This window comes from Mauremys mutica, chromosome 2 (genome assembly GCF_020497125.1).
Source record: "Mauremys mutica isolate MM-2020 ecotype Southern chromosome 2, ASM2049712v1, whole genome shotgun sequence".
NCBI classification, from domain to species: domain Eukaryota; kingdom Metazoa; phylum Chordata; order Testudines; family Geoemydidae; genus Mauremys; species Mauremys mutica.
The window spans coordinates 88713300-88726125 of NC_059073.1; the positions used below are offsets into that span (position 1 = coordinate 88713300).

General features: G+C 44.3%; 1 protein-coding gene across 13 annotated transcripts in view; it reads right to left on the reverse strand.

Moving 5' to 3' along the window:
• EPB41L3 (erythrocyte membrane protein band 4.1 like 3) overlaps positions 1–12826 on the reverse strand; it is a 208717-nt gene that overhangs the window by 180304 nt on the left and 15587 nt on the right. The window contains exon 1 of one of the 13 annotated variants that reach the window (XM_045003932.1): positions 6219–6304. The exons of the other annotated variants lie outside the window; for them this stretch is intronic. The gene's annotated coding sequence lies outside the window, so the exon portion shown is untranslated. Of the gene's footprint in view, positions 1–6218; positions 6305–12826 lie in introns of those variants that run through there. 13 annotated transcript variants of the gene reach the window in all.

Sequence of the window (12826 nt, forward strand, 5' to 3'; positions counted from 1 at the left end):
CTGTGGGGCCTGGGGCAAATTGCCCCCCCCCCCGGGCGGCCCTGGAAATGGAAGTGTATAGCAAATACTGTGTTTGTGACCTCCACTGTTGGCCGCAGTTGGTCATGATCAGGTCACAACAGGACAAGCATAGAGAATTCAGCTGCTATGTGGGTGGGAGCAGATGGGATAATGGTAGAAAAAGGAGGCATAGAATAAAGTGGTGGGTCAAAGCCTCTGAAATCTCATTTGGAGTTGTTAAATCTATATTCTAATCACTGTCTTGGGGACACCCCACCAACCTCCTCCACCCATTTGTTGGGTTATATGAAGCAAAGGAAAAGCTACTTGTAAATTATCCTAGGCCCCGTCACAAAACAAAACAAAATCTGTTTAATTCAAGCAGTTAAAAAAAAAAACAAAAAAAAAACAAAAAAAAAGAGAGATGGACTATTTAACATGTTTCTAACAAATGCAGTATCCTCAGGCTTTCTATTCTTTCCAGTGGTAGCTGAATTCAAAGCATTTGGAGGAATGGCTCCGTTTGGATAGGTCACCTTCCTAAGGTTTGGATGCTTATTCAGAGTTTATACGAGTTGCTAGGAAGTCTCTTCCCCTCCAGATTCCAACTTTGCACCTTACAACGTGCAAACATAGGCGGCAGGTTTGTATAATTTTTGGTGGGGCCCAAAATGGTGGTGCCCCCCCGCTCCCGCCCTGTAAGCCGATATAAAATGAAGCTATAACGCGTCAGTGCCACAAGATTACAAGGGTCAATTAAAAGTGGAACGTCAGAAGCAGCACTTGCCTACTTCAATATACAGTATTATATTTTGTTGCACTTGTTGTGATGAAGTGGGAATGTTAATATTTTCTCTGAATACTGTGTGGGTGCCTCAGTTTCCCTTGCAAGATGCCAACTGAAGGTGTTGGGGACAAAGAGATCAGGTGGCCTCCTTGTCCGGAAGAGACACAGAGGCCAGAGGAGGGAGTGTCAGTTTGGAGCTGGCTGGGGAAATGGGGAGAGACCCAGAACTTGGTTCTGGGCTCCCCACCCCCTAAGATAGACCTGACAGAGGGGTTCTGTTTTCTGTACCAACAAGCTCTGTTTAAACTGTGTTCCCGTCATCTCATAGACTCATAGACTTTAAGGTCAGAAGGGACCATTATGATCATCTAGTCTGACCTCCTGCACAATACAGCCCACAGAATCTCACCCACCCACTCCTGTAACAAACCTCTAACCTATGTCTTAGTTATTGAAGTCCTCAAATCGTGGTTTAAAGACCTCAAGGTGCAGAGAATCCTCCAGCAAGTGACCAGTGCCCCATGCTGCAGAGGAAGGCAACAAACCTCCAGGACCTCTGCCAATCTGCCCTGGAAGAAAATTCCTTCCCGACCCCAAATATGGTGATCAGTTAAACCCTGAGCATGTGGGCAAGACTCACCAGCCAGCACCCAAGAAAGAATTCTCTGTAGTAACTCAGATCTCATCCCAGACCATTGGGCATATTTACCTGCAAACCTTCTGTTTTACTGTCTGGCTGAGAGTCACATCTGACTGCAGAGTTGGGGTGCAGGGACCTCTGGTTGCCCCAGGACCCGCCTGGGCAGACTGTGGAAAGTGCATGATGTGGAAGGGCAAGCTGAATGCTCTGAGGTCAGACCCAGGAAGGTGTAAGCTTCTTGCCCTGGAGACAGTATGCTCCGAGAGAGGAGGCTCCCCCAGAGTCCTGACTGGCTTTGTATGGAGTTGTTCCAAAGCATCACAGCATCCGCTTCCACACCATGCACTTCCCAGAAGTCCGCACAGGCACTGACACTCCCTTCTCTGGCCTTTGTCTCTTTTCCAGGCATTAGGAGGCCACCCGATCTCTCTGTTTTCCAACACCTTCAGTTGGCATCTTGCAGGGGAAACTGATTTGGGAGAAATGAAGTAAAAGCTGCCCAAACGGAGCTTGAATTTTGAGGTGTTCAAATCTGGAAGGCAGGTGCTGGGGGTGGGAGAGGGCTGTGGGCTCCATGGGGGAGCATGGCAGCAACTGTCTGGAGCTGCACGGAGCCAGACACGCTGGTCTGAGTGGCACAGTAAGCAGTTTGGGGGTTGGAGAAGGGGTAGGAGGTTCCGGGGGGCAGTCAAGGGACAAGGAGCAGCGGGGGTTGGATGGGGCGGAGGTTCGGAGGGGCAGTCAGGGGACAGGCAGCAATTGGATAGGCATGGGACCCCACCCAACTTCCCCCCCAGGACCCCACCCCCTACCTGTCCCCTGATAAGCCCCCTGGACTCCCATGCCTATCCAATTGCTGCCTGTCCCCTGACTGCCCCTCTGAACCTCTGCCCCATCCAACCCCCCCTGCTCCTTGTCCCTCCTTTTACAACCTGTGCTCCGGTTGATTCCAAACAACCGCCAACTCACACATTTTCTATGAAGTCACCAACACCCTTTTCCTCCCAAAACAATCTGCATCTTACATTTGCTTAGGTTCAAAGTTTTCAAATGTAACTAGCAATTCTCCATGCCTAACCTGAGACACCTTAAAGAAGCCCAGTGTTCAGAAAGTGCTGAGAATCCACCATTTAAAAATGCCTTATAAAGGCATTTCAGTTAGGCACAAAAAACAAACCACCACCACCAAAAAACCCTCTTGTATCCTCGTTACTATAGCTGGTTTGACTACAGCTTTCACATCAGATAACCTAGGATTCTCTTCAAGCTCAGACTGCCAAGAATTCTTTGACCACAAGAAAGCAAGGAGCATATAAGATTTCAAGGCAGCAGCTGAATGAGTAAAGGCTGCCAGGTGTGCCAATAGTTTGGCATGGATTTTGTGGTATATCACATTTCTGTTGTGAGAGAGTGCTTAAAGTGAACTTTATTCAGAACCACTAACGAACCATGCTGTTACCAGACATACAACACTCCCCTGCCACTTAGCTTGTTTACCAAGCCTCGGGCTCTTCTAATTGTTACATTTTTGTAATAAATGTATTGTATTTTGGTGACATTCAAATATAACCAGATTGCTTTTTCTCAGCCCCAGATATAATCAAAACTACAACAATGAAAACTAGGTGAAACAAAGTTTGTCCATTTTAATCATCATTAGTTATAACAGTATGAGGAAGCACCTCTGCCCCACAAAACAAAGTATTAAATGTTGCACCTGTATATGCAGCATATGAATGGTCAGTTATACTTTTACATTGTAAAATATTAACTAAGGTAGCCTAAAAGTAAAATGAAATACCTGCTGAAGTTTGGTAGTGAACAATATATTTCAATAGTTCTTAGACTTGAGAATTTATTAGTATGTATAGCAGAGAAAATATGCAACATATTCCTGGGCACAGGAGTCATTACTCTCTGAAGTTGATGAAGGCTTCTTAGCACATCAAAGAAGGGGAATCTGAAGCAGCTCATTTACAGAGCCCACTGCTACTCAGTTATGAAATTACTTTGCATCAGTCATGCAGAAGGCCACTTAACTGCATTTTTAGCTACATTTCTGAGGAATAACAGGTATCCATGAGAAGAAGTAGCAGTGCAACGTATGTTCACCCAGCATGAAACAACATATGGAAAATGATTAAGGTCATTACACTCCAGGACCCTGAACTCATATTACTGCCTTAAGACAAAAAGCTCTGCAGCATGAGCACAGGGTCAATAAAAAGGGATTAAGAGGCATTACCCTGGAAAGGTACAACAAAAAATAAATTTGTCAATTTTTATTAGGAAATTCTATAAAAAGCCATGTTTGTCTTCTCCAAATGGGGTTCTTGTCCTTCACTCTCCTGCCCCCAGGCCAGCAGGGGTGGGGAGTCCATGGATGGAACTGGTTTAGTCAGTGAAAAGGGGGAGTGACAAGTCGGGGTTCTGTAATGGTTCTGAGCAATCCCCTCTAGCTGATGAGCTCTGATAGAAGCCACAACTAACCTCTTCTATTTTATTAGAAGTAGCCCAGATAATCTCCCTCTGCTTCTAAGACCTAGGCATCTGAAGAGGGGATGGGAGAGAGATCTTTGGTGCATATCAGATAGAAATCAATGAGAAAGGGCGTTAATTTACAAATAACTAAATCCAACTACAATACATCAAAGAGCGGCTAATGACAAAGTCTGTGCACATTTAACAGAGAATTAAAACATCAGAACAGAAGCATTTCCACACTACTTGCATTTTAGTGGGAAATCTAGAAGATCCCACTTTTGAATTTTTGGTTGTTTTATGGCTCTAATTCAGGGTAAGCACATGCTTATAGAATCATGGGACTGGAAGGGACCACAAGAGATCATCTAGTCCAGTCCCCTGCACTGATGGCAGGATTAAATATTATCTAGACCATCCCTGACAGGTGTTTTTCTAACCTGCTCTTAAAAATCTCCAATGATGGAGATTCCACAACTTCCCTAGGCAATTTATTCCAGTGCTTAACTAAACTACCCAGACAGTTATGAAGTTTCTCCTAATGTCCAACCTAAATTGTCATTGCTGCAATTTAAGCCCATTGCTTCTTGTCCGATCTTCAGAGGGTAAGAGTACAATTTTTCTCCTCCCTCCTCCTTGTAACGACCTTTTATGTACTTGAAAACTGTTATGCCGCCTCTCAGTCTTCTCTTCTCCAGACTAAACAAACCAAATTTTTCAATCTTCCCTCATAGGTCATGTTTCCTAGACCTTTAATCATTTTTGTTGCTCTTCTCTGTGTTTTCTCCAATTTGTCCACATCTTTCCTGAAATGTGAGGTCTAGAACTGGACACAATACTCCAGTTGAGGCCTAATCAGCACTGAGTAGAGCCAAAGAATTACTTCTCATGTCTTGCTTATACGATTCCTGCTAATACATACCAGAATGATGTTTGCCTTTCTTGCAACAGTGTTATACTGTTGACTCATATTTAGCTTGTGATCCACTATAACCTCCAGATACCTTTCTGCAGTACTCCTTCCTAGGCAGTCATTTCCCATTTTGTATGTGTGCAACTGATCGTTCCTTCCTAAGTGGAGTGCTTTGCATTTGGCCATATTGAATTTCATCCTATTTACTTCAGACCATTTCTCTCGTTTGTCCAGACTATTTTGAATTAAAATCCTATCCTCCAAAATCACTTGCATCCCCTCTCAGCTTGGTATCATCCACAAACTTTATGTGTATTCTCTATGCCTTTATCTAAATCATTGATGATGCTCATCTCTGTTCAGATCTGAGATGCTTTCCTGAATTGTGCCCACTAGTTATAAAACTCAATCTGTTAGCCCTAAATGAATGATTCATGATGTTGTGTCACAATGTCTATCAAAATAAGAGTCACATTGATAATTCCAAGAGTTATGTTTAAAGCTTTCTAAAACAGAAAAACATTTTGAGTTAAGTTTTTCAAAGAGGCAACCTTACTCCTATAACAATTCTGAGTGAATATTAAGAATTCCAAACATGTTTCTGGAATGGGTCTCTTGGCTGATATGGTTGCAACAAATGGTTTTATCTGCAGCAGTCTAACCACCTTTAACTGAAAATCCAGAATGCTAGATATGCTAGCCTCATCTGCAGAGAGAAATCAGTTACCTTGGCATTGGTATTCTACCCTCAATTTGTGTGAAGAACATGGAGTAGCTATGCTGCATTACTTTTAAACAACCTCACAGAGACTAGCTGGGTTGGAAATCCTTTACATACACAAGAATGTGGTACAGTATTTAATGCAAACAAGTCAACAACATTATATACCTCTTCTAGGGATTCATGCCACAAGGAACAGTGTTATTATGAGAAAATGAATTGATTTGCACCATATATTTCTGAAAAGTCACACAATGAATTAATTTTTTCTTTGAATGGTTTACAGAAGCAATAGTATAAGCCTAGGAAACCTTAGGTGCAATCAATTGTTTGTAAGCTTCATAGAATAGTTTAGAAAATATTTTCATGTCAACAATTACACAACAGTGATAAATACTAAAGCTCATTAAAAAAATCATCATTTAGAATTAATCCTCTTAATGTTATCTTCCACATCTCTGCCAATATCAAAACAGAGCTTACGGGAAAAAATAGACCCAACCCACATAAACATCAGATTCAATAAAAGTTGCATCTTGCTTCTACACTCATGCAGTTTTTTGGGGCCCACAAACTAGAGCTCTCATTAAATCCAATCCAAGTTTACTAATGCTATTTTCCTTCCACTGAGAAGAGAAAAAAAAATCAATGACTTTAAGATGATTCTAAGACTCACCCCAAAATTATCCACATTCCATGTGCCAGAGTTTCATCCAGTGTATCAGGTTCATGTTGCAGTCAGTCATAACAATTGGTAAAAACAGAAAAGAAAAAGAAAAGCAATTTAGTAATTCAATAACAATGTCATTGTTTTATGTAAAAAACAAACATTAAATTAGAAACCATTCTGTAATGTAAACCAACAATTGACTAACTGGATTGAACACAGAAAAATTCTCTCCATAAAATAATCCAGTCCCAAAGAAACATGATGGCATAGTTTAGCACTGAAAAAAATTAAGGTTTAGTAGTGGTCTGTCAAAGATGACATCATAATGAGGCTTTAGAAGAATAATGTATCTTTTACTTGTATTCTTTTCATTTGATAATTCTAGGCAGCAAAGACTGCATCTACACGGTGCATAGAAAAGGAATGCCATTTTCACAGATAATACACATACCTAACTCAGCGGGGAATTTAGAGTTAGTGGGGCCCTGTGCTCAGCTTCATTTTTGGGGCCCCCCCTTGGGACCCAGCCAAGAAAAAGAACATTCTCTCTTATCTCTCCCCCGCCCCTGTTTTTCATTCTTTTTTTCTTCATCCTCCTCCTATAAGTAATAGGAAGTAAATGAAAATAAAGTGAGGTACCTTGATTGTTTTTGTAGTCTAACTTATTTTTCCACAGACCACTTGAAAATCACTGGGGGTCTCGGCAGCCCACTTAATGATCTTTCCAAATATTGTTTACAATAGGTAGCTAATGCTACAAAGCGCTTTGGATAAGAGCACTTTATAAATAGAAATGTAAAAACAATGTTGGGATGCCGGGTCTGGCCAGGACTTAGGGTGGGAGAGGGGATTCAGGGCTGGGGGTGCAGGGCCTGGGAGGAAGTTAGGTTGCAGGAGCAGGCTGGGGGCTGGAGTGCAGGTCTGGCCAGGAGTTAGGGTGTGAGAGGTGGCTCAGGGCTGGGGCAGGGGGTTAGGGTGTGGAGAGCTTATCTGGGGCAGTTCCCGTTTTGTGCGAGGGGTGCAGGTGGGGATGTGGGGGAAGGTACAGGAGTCAGGGTGGGCAGGGGGCTGGAGGTGTGGGGGGATGCAGGAGTCAGGGCTGGGAGTGTGTGACGGGGGTGCAGGAGTCAGGGATGCCAGGTGGCTGGGTGTGTGAGAGGGGGTGCAGGAGTCAGGGTGTGTGAGGGGGGTGAAGGACTCAGGACTGGAGGTGCAGGGTCTGGGAGTTAGGGTGCAGGAGCGGACTGGGGGTTGAGGTGCAGGGTCTGGCCAGGAGTTAGGATGCAGGAGGGGGCTCAGGGTTGGGGCAGGAGATTGGGGTATGGAGCGCTTACCTGGGGTAGCTCCCATTTGGTGCAATGGATGCAGGTGGGCGGGGGGGTTCAGGAGATCCCATTTGGTGCTCAGGTGAGGAAAGGGATGGGGGGGTGGAGGAGTCAGGGCATGGGGTTTGGTGGGGCTGGGTATGTGTCAGAGGTGCAGGAGTCAGGGCTGGGGGTATAGGTGGGGGTGCTCCCAGCCCCCTGCCCTGAGTAGCTCACAGTGGGGGGGTATGTGTATGGGTAGAGGGAGTGTAGGGGCCCCACCTTTGCTCAGCCCTGCCCCGATTCTACCCCCTTCCCCAAGGCCCCGCCCCTGCCTCTTCTCCCCCTCCCTCCCAGAGCAACCTGAGCACTGGCAAACAGCTGTTTGGGTGGGGGGGGAGGAAGCGCTGGGGAGGAGGGGTGGGAATGCAGCACACTCGCTGGAGGAGGCAGGGAGGAGATGGGGAAGCGGGGAGCTTGTCTACTGGTGGGTGCAGAGCCTGCAGCAGGAGCCCCAGGAGCCAGCAGGACCAAGCTTCTGCCCCCGCAGCTGCCTGGCCCTGGGCCCCCCTGTTGTTGGGGGGCCCCATGCCAGGGCACCCTGTGTTTTACTGTAAATCCGCCTCTGAGCTAGCCCCTTGAATACTGAGATATACTATTTATTAGGACAGAATTAAACAGACCTAGGACCACACCAAATGGTAATTTTCAGGATCCTATCTCTTGTGAACTGATTTACTGGGGGCTAGCAATATATGCAAAAGCTTTGCGCAACTGAAAGCCACTGGATTTCACCCACTCCTTATCTATAAGAAGTTATCACATCCATCCTGAATGTTGGTAATTTCAACAGTTATGTGGTAACCAGAGTCAAAATAATGCAGGGTTTCCATTGACTGGAGCGGTCAAAAAGTACTTGTATGGCCAAAAAAATCATCCAGAGAAGTCTTTCCCATTAAAGCTTACCCTACCCCATCAATGATTTTGTAGATCGATAGAGCTCTTGTATTCAGGGAAGTATAATTTCACTCTCAGCTCCAGCTAGCAAGTTGCCTAATAGAATGCACCTGCAGTATTTAAGAAAAATAAATTTAAAATATATCCTGAAATAGTTAACTAGCATGCATTTTGTTTTTTAATTTGGGGGATGGAATTATTTTGAGACACTGTACAAATTTCTAGATGCATCTCTGACTAACCAGAATATTTTGTGTGTATATAACAGCAGAGCAAAGTCTGTATTCCTAGATGAATTCCAGAAACAATCAGATTATCTAAGAGAGAATTAGAGATACTAAGTGCAGAGTTACTATGCCAGATAAAGAAAACATGGACTCTAATGGAAAGGAGGAGGACAAGAAACACTAGCTTTATTATACTAATGATTTGATCACCACAGTTTGCCTGTACCACAAGAAACTGCCAATACTGAAAATGAGCCAAAAAGATAAAGTTTGTCTAATCTGTTGTCAGAGATTTGTAATAATCTTCCCGGCCTGCCCAAATTCTTCAAATCAAGGGCTAGTCTACACAGCAGCACTTTAGTGTGGTCGCGGCACAGCGCTGGGCGAGAGCGCCCAGTGCTCTAAAAAAACCACTTCCATGAGGGGCGCGGCTCCCAGCGTTGGTGCATTGTCTACATTGGCACTTTACAGCACTGAAACTTGCTGCGCTCAGGGGTGTGTTTTTAAGTGTCAAGTTTAAAGCACTATAATAGGCCGCATTGTCTCTATATTGGGCTGGGATCTAATCAGATCTCACAAGATAAGCAGAATCTGACATGATCAGTGTTTATGTGTCCAGAGGACTCAAAGCACTGCAAAAAGCAGAACTGGCAATGCAAAAGGTGGTACTTTTTCCCTCTGACTTGGTGCTGAAATAATGTCCTTAATGGGCCAACAGGGGGAAAATAATCTACTGGCTCTAAGGAGACTGTGACCAGGAGACTGGGGGAGGGATAGCTCAGTGGTTTGAGCATTGGCCTGCTAAACCCAGGGTTGTGAGTTCAATCCTTGAGGGGGCCACTTAGGGATCTGGGGCAAAAATTGGTCCTGCTAGTGAAGGCAGAGGGCTGGACTCGATGACCTTTCAAGGTCCCTTCCAGTTCTAGGAGATTGGCATATCTCCACATATTACTATTACAAACATCACTAATACTCAAACACTCCTATGGATGGCAGTTGCTGAGTCACTTTTCATCACCTCCCCCCTCCCGTACCTCCAACGGCTACTACTATGGAAGTAAAGAATATTGGTGTATACCAGGGTGGGGCAAACTATGGCCCAGGGGCCATATCCAGCCCTCGAGCTCCCACCGGGGAGTGGGGTCTGGGGCTTGCCTCGCTTCGCACGGCTCTCAGAAGCAGTGGCATGTCCCCACTCTGGCTCCTATGCATAGAGGTAGCCAAGGCGCTCAGCACGCTGCCCCCACAGCTCCCATTGGCTGGGAACCACAGCCAATGGGAGCTGCAGGAGCGGCACCTGCGGACAGGGCAGCACACAGAGCCACCTGGCCACGCCTCCACGTAGAAGCCAGAGGAGGGACGTGCCACTGCTTTTCGGAGCTGTTTGAGGTAAGTGCCGCTCTGTACCCCAAATCCCTGATCCAGCCATGATCCCCCTTCCAACCCCCACAAACCCCTCAGTCCCAGCCCAGAGCACCCTCCTGCACCCTCAACCCCCCATCCCCACCCCAGAGCTCTCACTCCCAGCCAGAGCCCTCACCCCAATCCCCAATTTCGTGAGTATTCATGGCCCGCCATACAATTTCCATACCCAGATGTGGCCCTCAAGCCAAAAAGTTTGCCGCCGCCCCCCCGGTGTATATAATGGTGAGCGAAAAGAGACAAGTTACAAGAAGCAAACAGATAGCATATTGATTCATTGTTTTGACCACTTCAAGCAAATGTTTTACCGCAACTCCTTTTGTACTCCCTATACCACTTGCATCCATCCACTACTTTGGCCTTGCCCATGACACTTTGCAAAAAGAGGTGTCAGTTTAGTGTCTTGGCTGTAGGCCAATTTGACTAAAATACAGATTAGTACATTTTACCTACCTGGATTGCCTATGCATTTTTAACTTGAAACTGTGTTTGTCATTTCTGTTCCTAAAACTCTGTTATAAAACTGCCACATTTCATCCCACAAGTAAATACATTTAGCTGGTGGCTGAAATGAAGCAAAGCACTTTGAAGTAAAATGATATATAAATTGTAATAGATTACTACTAATCTGCCACAGGATTTGTAACATCAAGAACCAGAATTACTACCAGATTCTTGAACCATAGATTATATTATGAAATGAGGCCATCATATTTGTATTCAATAGACAATGGTTAGTCAGTCACACACACATGTATGTTTCACCTTGTTCATCAGTGATTTCTTTCACAATAACTATGTAACGGTCAGACACAACCCATTTTACTAGAGCCAGAAGAATTCTGGGCTGTTGCAGCAACAAGATTTTCTCTAACATCAGGTGTTATGAGCAAGTCATTCTGTCTACATTTGAACACAACCTTAGCTATATCTTCACAAACAGCTTCAGCATAATAGGCATAATAAGTAAAAGCTCTTTACATCTACATTCTAGTTTGTATGCGACCATGAGCTAATGTTAAATGTTTTACTTTCCAATCCAATAAGTATTAAAGAGAGGAATGTGAAGAAAACATTGCTCAATCCATGTTTTAAGGACATAATTGAAATCTATCACCAAAAGTTGTAATGTGCCTGTGTCATGAACAGTGGTGCAGAAGCAATTTTTATACTATGTGTGTTCCAAGCAGAAACCATGTATTTGGTTATTATTACTTTAAGTCAGTGGGTGCAGCCACACACACCCCAGCACACCAGTCATGAACCCAGGGCAAGTGACCCAAATAAAGAGTTCAACCTGCTCATGGGCTACTACATTTTTAACATCAGGCTTATATTTTTTCAGGTGCAATTTTGAACTCAGTTTGGACCCACAAGAGAATGACTAGGAAAAGCATGAATGAACTGTAGATGCAAAACTATGGCCACAGTTTGTGGCAAGTACAAAACTGTGAATTCCCATTCATGTCTATAATGAAAAGGCTACAAGTGTCAGTACATACTATTATATTGGAAATAGAACTAAGAGGTAGCCAACTGTGGCAAGAATTACTGTTTGTCTGAAGTATGTACTTCAGTGCCACTGGCTGCACTGCAACAGACTAAAAATGAAAGACCCTGATTGCTCACACCTCATTTTCTTAAAAATATAGGTTTGTTCCAGTAGTTTATGCTCCCAGAAGAAGTGACAAGACAAGTAGTTCACTATTTTCCCCCAAAGCAATGAGTGTGAGAGATCTCCCACATTTACCTTCCTTGCTTTCCACCCATAAAAATAAAATTAGCAAATACTCTCAACTGTGTTCCCCCCGCACTCCCTGCCCCCTCCACACACAAACTTAATTGAGAATATATTTGCCAACTTGCTAGCCAACAAATTTTCTTGGAGAATGCAGCAGGGCGAAGGAGGAAGCAGTATTGCCAACTTTCAGAATTCTGCTGATGGTCTTGTGAACTTTTTTGTGAAAGATTTCTCATTAACTTCTGATTTCTACATTCAAGCTTGTGACATTCTGCCCCTATCCAGAATGGCTACTATCTACCACTACTGTCCATAGGACTGAAGCAACAGGCTGTGCTCAGCAAGCATTATCATCTCCTCTCAGCCTAAGCAAGTGAAAGCAAGACTCCCCCCTGCAAAAATGGTGGCCATTTAATCACTCTGGGAAGGCCAGATAGGTGACAGGAGAATGCAGAGGTGCAGATAAGTGGATGTGTTAGTAAAATGATCAGGAAAACTGAGTCAAGAAAACATGGGGAAGCAGCAGCTGACAGAGTGGTGCAGGGAAAGCGCATAGGTGGTGGGAGGGATGCAGGGAGATGTGGTAGGGCAGAGAAGGAGAATGTGAGGAGAAATGGAGGGAAATAGAGGGGGCAAGTGACTTTGGGGAAGCATGGAGGGAGAATATCTGAGGGGTAGACACCTATCTTATTTAAGTAGAGATGGAAAGGGATAGAATAGCAACTTCCCACACCCTAGGGGATAGGAGAGGCTACATGGAGTCCCCACATAGTGAGCAGAGAAGCCTGCATTTCTGAGTATATAACAGGGGTTGGCAACCTTTCAGAAGCGGTGTGCCGAATCTTCATTTATTCACTCTAATTTAAGGTTTTGCGTGCCAGTCACACATTTTAACATTTTTAGAATGTCTCTTTCTATAAGTCTATAATATATAACTAAACTATTGTTGTATGTAAAGTAAAT